The 8,668-nt window shown below is 41.4% G+C and overlaps 1 pseudogene; it reads right to left on the bottom strand.

The window, feature by feature from the left end:
* Positions 1 to 994: 994 nt before the first annotated feature.
* On the bottom strand, positions 995 to 5,102 carry LOC114639409 (annotated as a pseudogene).
* Between the last annotated feature and the right edge of the window lie 3,566 nt (positions 5,103 to 8,668).

The raw sequence follows: 8,668 nt of genomic DNA on the forward strand, positions 1-8,668 counted from the left end.
CTAATAAGTGGTTAATGTGAAGTCATTCTATTGCCTATGAATATCATGCAGGCTTCGAAGAAAACCACCATTTTGCAATTTGCCAGTCTACATTCATCCGAAATAAAATACAGATGGTACACTTGTCCTCATGAGTTATCGTTTATGCTCACATGCATATACATCCTAAAAATAAATATATAGTCTCAGAACTGCGTGCACAAAAGCTAGTCACACAGATTTCCATGCCCACATCAGCATCTTTGTAAAGAGACCTTATCTCTCTCATCACCACACCGCCCCTCCGTGCCAGCAGCGATTCATAAGTAGCAGACAGCAGTGGTACTCTCAAAATGTATTTTTAAGCCCATTGTGATGTTTTGACAAATTAAACGATTAATTAACAGCAATCTAGCAAACAGATCTCTGCTTACAGCTTAAAGTGGGAGAAACACACAGATCGCCATAAATGTTCTATCGCCACCATTACTGGGGAAGAATACAGCCTAATTAATTATAATTGATCACAAAGATTAGATTCAAATTCCACCAGCAGGCCAGAAGAAGCCCAAACAAGAGGAAATAAATCAGAAAACTATTCTTGGAATCCATAATGAACCAACAAGCTTTGGAGATAAACAGATTTGTTTTAATTGTAGTTTTTAAAAAATAATTTAAGAACATTTGGAAGTCTTTGGAGAGAAAATACAAAGTAGTGAAAGAGAAAGAGTTCAAATCAGGAAGTACATATGCCAGGGAACATGATCTTCTGGTCTATACCTCCTCTCTTAAAAAGAAAGTAATCTCTAAAATGTTCACCCAAGCACATGTTGGGCACACAATGTGTGTACCTTAGGGCTACACAGGTGGCCATGTGGATGGTTCCTGTCTTCATATGCTACATGTATTTCATAGGACTTTCTCCTCTCAGCTTTTATACTGAAAAGCAGCCTGTATTACCCAGCATTCGTTTCCTCCCCACTCAGATTATAAAGCCCCCCTCTGGTAGGAACAGTCATGGACACAGAATACAGATGGTGACCTTTATCCCAACTCCTTCTAGCTTTATCCTAAAACACAGTACACAAGTCAAAGTTAAGAGATAAGATAAACCAAAAATAAAAACAAAAACAAAACACCAAAAAAAACAAACAAGCAAAAAACAAGCAAACCTTCTAAAAGTCCTACAAAATAAAAATTAATCTGAGTAAGCCCATCCCATAATCAACTCTATAATTCCCATGGATATATATATATATATATATATATATGCAAAGAAATAAACTTCATGGGTTACAGAGAGAAGAGATGGAGGACATAGGCCCAATTCTAATCCATAGGTCCTCAGCAGATGGTTTCCAGGTAGTTCAATGTAGGTTCTACTTCAACATTCCACTGTGTAAATTAGTTAATTCTCCAACAAAGGGAAGAACAACCCAGGAATAATCAGATACACAATAGGAACAATTCTGTATGGAAAGGGAGTGCTTCACAGATTCCTGTTTGAGATGCCAGAATTTCATCTATCAATACCTCATCACATATCTTGGACCCAGGACTGAACAGAGGAGAGACCAGGGACTTTGTGGGGGTGGGAGGAAGCTGGGTACAGGATATGGCCTCTTGACCTTGAAAAAGCATCGTAGCCTTCCTGAACCACAGCTTCTTCATCTGAAGAATTAAATCGGTCACCTTTCACTGGAGATGGTGAGGGGCCGGTGAGATAATCTGTGAGGCATCCATAAAGAACAGCATAGGCATTACATGTGAACAGCTGGATTACTTGTGGCCCTCCGGTCTGCTGTTACTCTTACTTCTCTCCCTCCTCTTGATGGCTCAGCACTACAAGAACCCAAACCATCTTTATACTGGAACAAGAGCTTGGCAAATGAGTAATTAGGAGCTAAAATCTTGTCCCATCTATAAAATATTAAAATCTGATTTTCACTTAGAGCCTGTTGGATGTGATAGATAGACAGGAAGTGATCATGCATTTATTAATAGAGTTGGTTGTATTAATAGTGACTTCACTAATTTAAACGAACTGGGGAGAAGGCCCAGCCCAATTATGAGACACTCTTTTAAAGCACAGTTTAATTAGTTTCAGACATAGTTAGAAACTGAAATCATTTGGAGAAGGATTGCCTGGGAGAACCTATGGTGTGATTATAGCAATTCAAATGATTTATAATTGGTATATCAGAAGTTAATATATAAAATATCAGACTTATTCCTGTCATATATGGTGACATAGAAAGAGCCTTGGTCTTGAGCCAGAAAATCTGGTTTCTCTGCCTCCTTATGGAAATGGAGATATCTGTGACATGAAATGACTGGGAGGCTTAATTAAACAAGAGAGAAGGGAACCGCAAGCCTCGTGAGGCAAGGTTTATATACATCCATTTCACAGTGGTACACCATGTCCAGGACAGCTTCCAGAAAATTTACAAATAGATGGATGAAGATACAAAATGATAATACAGACTTTGGCACATCTAACATCAGGACTTGGAACCACAGGAAATGTGGTACCTAAGCCCTAGGCTAGTCCTTCCAGGTGTTCATGTAGACCCAGGGACATAGCCTTTGGTTAGTCTAGCTTCCTTTACTGCTAGACACCACTCAAGGAAGTGTCTACATATTTAACCCAGGAATTCAAGCCAGATTTTTCTATCTCAGAATTTGGACATGAGGTTAGAGTCATAGACTCAAGTTAGTTAAACTTGCTAGGTTAGTGTCTACAATAGTAACTTGTAAGCTGAAAAGCTGTAATAAGCCATGTGGACCACAAGGCTTGGGAAAGCAAAACTCATAGGGAAACAACAGAAGCTTCCAGAGAAACAATATCCCATTCCTATTTCAAAGCCCTAGTTAACATCTTAGCTGCCTCTCCACCTTTGGTTTTATTGACAAGTTTTCCTTATCCTTAGGATAAAATATCCCTCTATCTAGGGATAACAGCAAAATAACCTTGGCACAATGGAGAATAGATGTGGACTTGTTTAAGTCGGTCAGGAGCCTAGAGGAGATGTCTCTGGTAACTCCAGGGAATTTGACGCCCTCTTTTGGCTTCTGAGGGCACTGCATACACATGATAGGCAGACATAGATGCAGGGAAAATACCCATACATATAAAATAAAAACAAATATATAAAAAGTAAAGACTAATTCTGTCAGAGGAAAGTGAACTTTCCTCAAGATACATTCTTACCTTATGGCATTGTGGTAAAACTAAGCTTACGGTAGGGAAAGAAAATATATTATTTGTGCAAGTCAGAATTCTTTCTGGGATTAGCTACCTTCACTCATGCTACCTGATGTTGATGTATTATATTTCACATTAATACTGCTAAGGACTATTTTATTATTATTGTACAGAAATTTGGGCTGGGGTGAACATAGAGACAGAATATCTGTCTAATATAAAATGAGGCCCTGGGTTTGGTCCTCAGTTACAAAAGTAAAATATAAAAATATCAGGAGTCCCTGGGTCTTAAAAGAAGCAAGAAATGACTTTTTGGAGAGTTTATAGTCAGCAGGAATAGAGAAAATACAATGCAGCCCCAGTCTCTCAGTCTGTTTTTACATGACAGTCTCCCTGTCACACTCAGAGATGGATGGAGGGAAAACAGCAAGGTATTCTCTACAAGAGAGCACTGGATCTTGACCATTTAAAAAAGATCAAAATCTTTTTAAGTCAAGTGATTTTATAGATAAGCGCTTTAGAGTAGGCATTTATGCACAGTAGGAAAAGTTAATGAGAAAATTGTACATATGTTAAGATCATTTTTAAAATAAATTTGTGTGTTATTAACAGGGGAAAAAACTGAAAAGTGGTATGTTGATGAGTGTCGAGAGGGAAGGGTTTAAAAGAACACAATTGAACCGCTTCACACTTCATCCATTCTTCTAATGGTGGATGTACTTAAACAATCAGGATTCCCCTCCTGAAACCAAGATGGCTGACAGAGCCATGAACCTGAAGATAGACAATACTCCAAAACTCGCAGCTACCTAAAATTTCAGGCATCACTTAATTTCTAATTTATCATTATTGTGTATGTAAGGAAGAGTGTGGGCATATGTGCCACGGTATACACGCAGAAGTCAGAGGACAACCTTCTGGCATCATTTCTCTCCTCCCAAAGCAGGATCTGGGACCAAATTCATCCCCCCAAGTAGTATAGCAATCAGTTTTACCCACTGAGTTATCTTCCCGTCCTCACTTCTGGCCATTTCTAAAAGATTTTTTGGATTTGTTTTTTATCATAAAGTGGTGTGTTTTTAATTGATGACTCAATCTCTTCATACAATATTGCACAAATTAAGGATGTATCAACAATTCTATTTATAATACAAACTCATCAACATTCATATAAAACTACGAGTTGGTACATTTTGCCGGTAGATACTTTAGTAAATAGTACAAATATTAAACTCAGCTACATAAGACTCAGCCGAAGGGCAGAGTAGGAGTTTTCTGTACAGAACAGAATGACTCAAGGAAACCAACGGCTTCTCAGTTTGTGTCTTACAGAGAGCACAGATAGCATGTTTTCAGAACTCTTACCGTGTTGGCAGCCTCACACTATAACTTCTGAGCATGTTACACCACATGATTTCTTCAGTAAGCTCTAAGATAGACCCAGCTCTCCTGGAGCTTGCAGTCCTCAGGTTTCCAATGTTAAAGTTTACCACAACTACTGGTTCCCTTGACGTTGGGGTTGATGAACACAAACTCACTGGACAGTTTGTCATCCACATAATTCATCTCAGTTCCTAACAGGGTTAGCTGTGCTTTCTTCTCGATGAACACTCAGACTCCGTCTTGAATAACTTCTTCATCAGAATCTTCTTTTGTCTTTGCATACTCCAGGCTCTAAGAGAGGCCGTTACAGCCCCTGATTCACACACCAACTTTCAGACCCACCCTTGATATTTATTCCCATTAGTCCTTTTCTCTTAAACTCAGTGGTATATAACAGATTTCTGGTTACACAATGCCCATGCTCAGGACTGTCTTTAAGAAGTTGTTCTATCTTGTTCACAGCAGAGGGGGTCAGGGGCTGCAGTTTCCTCTTACTCAGAGCCCACATGGTGGTGTGGACCAACGATGTCCACATGTCCACATCGCAGCACCGTCAACCTCAGGCTGGAGGGTGGGGCCTCAGCTTCTCTCCATGGACACGGACTCTAAAAGGTTTCTTTAAGACTCCTTAGTAACACTTTCATTTAGTTAAACTTGTCTGGAAATAGCTTTGTTTTGCCTAACTTCTGCTTCGTTTGGGGGTTTTCTTGCAAGAAGAGGTGGTAGCCTTGGACTGGGTACAACAGTGTTTGGGTGGTGAAACAGAGGCCACTCAGAGTGTTATAAACAGGGAGGGCTCACATGTGTGAGTTAAAAGCAATTCTCATCAGGGTTGGGAGGCTGTAGGTGAAGAAGGCCATTGCTATGTTTTAGAAAATCAGACTCAAGCTATCCTGCTGCCACAGCAGTGCCATGGCCGTCATTTCTAGTAGGATGCCTTAACCAAGAGATAAGCCCTATACACCAGCCCATCACTGCAGCCAAAGGACATGGCTTAAGTTGTCTTCCCTTACTGAATTTCATGGAGTACAGAATAGAAGCAGGTATCACCCTAGCACAGGTACAGGGAATGAAAGTTCTTGTGTCATTTTCTGGTGCAGACCCCCACTGTATTCTACCACTGAACATCATGGCACTCACCAGGAAAGCCCAGCCCCAGACACCCTGCCTCTCTTACATATTATCAGCTGCATTTCCTCTTCCTGATAATCGCTGGTCAGTAGTAATTTAGTAAACCTCTAGTTTGTCTCCTGGTTCAGCGGTACTAGATACCCCTAAATTGACACATTATTGGGTCAACTTAGAGCAAAAACATAACAGGAGCCAGAACTTAGTAGACCTTCACACATTAGCACAACTGACTCCATGATGGAACTGCCTTTCAAGCCTTAAAACCCAGCACATAAGCAGCAACGGCTGCCAAAATGAGAACAAAGACCTAATCCATCAAAGACCCTAGTTCTGTGAAAGTCTCTAAATGTGCTGACCTTGCTCTTTGCCTCCCATAGTTCCACTTCTGGCTAACTGTTCTTGCTAACTAAGGTGCATCAACCCAGGATGTGTTCTCTGTGCTTAAAAGCCTACCCTGAGAAAAGTCCAGGACTGCACTTGGGGTCCCGAATCCATGTTCAAGTAGTCATCTCTGGTGGATACACAAAGAATTAATGTGAGATCCTCTGGTTAGAGAAAGGGCTCTTTATTAAAAAACCGAGGCCTCTAAGCTAAGAGACTCTGAATCACGGGGTTGATAAGGTAAGTGGGGGAAAGCTTTTTTCTATACCCTTCTATTCTTGTAGAAGTGATATTATCTGTGGACTGCTGGCTTTGCATCTTTACTGCATCTCCCTTCTGCATAAGTGAAGCTCAAAATAAGACCAGTGACTATTGGGGACAGAGGGGGAGGGCACATCTTCCTTCACTTTCTTTTCTCTTTGTTCTTTCCTTTTTATAAAAAAAAAAAACCTACAAAATAAAATTCTTTGGTCAGAACAAAAGTATTTTATGTGATATGGAGAAAGTGAATAATACATTCAATAAGCCCACAGATGGTGGTGCTGGAAGAGGCGCTGCTGACAGGGAAGGCAGACCCACATCTATGGTTTGCATCTATTCCAGGAAGAGAAGGAACGCTGCCCCCTCAATGATGGAAAGAGTCCAATGTAATCAACTTGCCACCAGGTGGCTGGCTGGTCCTCCTGGGCAATGTTGCCATATTGGGAGCTCAGCTTTGGTCTCTGCTGTTGACATGCTGACATGTCGGGCACTCCACACAGTAGCAGCCAGAACAGTCTTGTGAGGGAGACATCCTGTTGAGCTTATGAATACCATCTACCCCTGTTCTTATGGCCACATGTAGTGGAATGATTCTGGAAGAAAGCTGAAAGCTGCTCACAGAAAGGTTGTCTGGTCCAGTGGTTCTCAACCCTCCTAATGTTGCAACCCTTTAATATAGATCCTCATGTTGTGATGACCCCTAACCATAATTTTTTGTTGCTACTTCATAACTGTGATTTTGCTGCCTTTATGAATCATAATATAAATATCTATGGTTTTAGTGGTCTCAGACAACCCCAGTGAAAGGACCATTCAATATCCCACAAAAGGGTTCTAACCCACATGTTGAGAACCAGTGCTGTTGTCCATGTAATCATTGGAATATTACTCTAAAGATAATAATACCATTTGATAAACAGTACCATAGGCTCCAGTATCCTTAGGTCTACACTTACTCCACCTATGTACAAAACTCTCCCTGTCCTTAAGCCTCTAACCTGGACCTAACAAGCTCATCACCATCCAGACAAGGATTTTGTCGCCCTCCTGTGCCAAGCTCTACCTTTCCTTATCTCTAGAGTTCTTCTTAGGAGTGATTTCTGCTTTCCTACCATAGTCTAGAGATACCCCAGCAATCCATTCCTGTCCAATGCCAAAACACCACGCATAGTTAGCTATAACTCAAAGGATCCAGTTTACCTCCATTAGTCAAATGACCATAAGAAACTCCCAATGAGCCCATAGGTGTTGCAGTAGGAAGAAATACCCAGGCAGAGGTCATAAAAGCTGGGAATTGCTGTCAGAAAATCTGTCAGTGCAGGAATCACAAGGAAGCTATGCCTAATGATTACAGCTGCTCACAGCATTCAAGAAGATGGTTTGAAGGGGAACATCCAGAAACTGAAGAGCTCCTGTACCCATCATATGCAAAGGCTCCTACAGCTACCACTCACAGTCTCAGAAATACATGACTTCTGCTTCCTTTATGGCTTCTAGATCTCATAAAAATACCTCTCATTGACCAAGCCTGCTGGAGAGAGAATCTTGGATATGTAGCCCTAAAAAATAAAGATGATGCAGTCAAGAGTAGGTGAGCAGGCACTGGAGAAATGGCTCAGTGGTTAAAAGCACTGACTAGAAATTATCATCCTGAGTGAGATAAGCCAATCACAAAAGAAGACACATGGTATTCACTCACTGGTTATTGGATATTAGCCTAGAACCTTGAAATGCCCAAGATGCAACTCACAGGCCACATGAAGCCCATAAAGAAGGAAGACCAAGTGAGGGTGATTTGGTCCTTCTTAGAAGGAGCAACAAAATACTCAAGGGAGCAAATATGGAGACAAAGTGAGGGACAGAAATTGAAGGAGGGGCCGTCTCAAGACCACTCCACCTGAGTATCTATCCCATGTGGAATCACCAAAGGTAGATGCTGATGTGGAAGACAGGAAGTGCATGCTGATAAGAGCCTGATATGGATATCTCCTCAGAGGCCTTCAAGAGTCAGACATATTCAGAGGCAGATGCTCACAACTAGCCATTGAACTGATCATGGGGTTCTCAATAGAGGAGTTAGAGTGAAGACTGAAGGAGCTGAAAGGATTTATGGCACCATGAGGAGAGCAACAATACCAACCAACCACAGCTCCCAGGGTCTAAACCACCAGCCTGGGAGCACTTAGGGGGGGATCCAGGGCTTCAGCTGAATATGTAAAAGTGGAGGGCCCTGCTGGGCATAGGTGGAAGAAGAGAACCTTGACCTCATGAAGGCTGGATGCCCCAGGGGGTGGGAATTTTGAGGGTGGGGAGGTGGGAGTGGGGGGG

Source organism: Grammomys surdaster, unplaced genomic scaffold (genome assembly GCF_004785775.1).
Source record: "Grammomys surdaster isolate TR1022 unplaced genomic scaffold, NIH_TR_1.0 125704, whole genome shotgun sequence".
In the NCBI taxonomy this organism is placed as follows: domain Eukaryota; kingdom Metazoa; phylum Chordata; class Mammalia; order Rodentia; family Muridae; genus Grammomys; species Grammomys surdaster.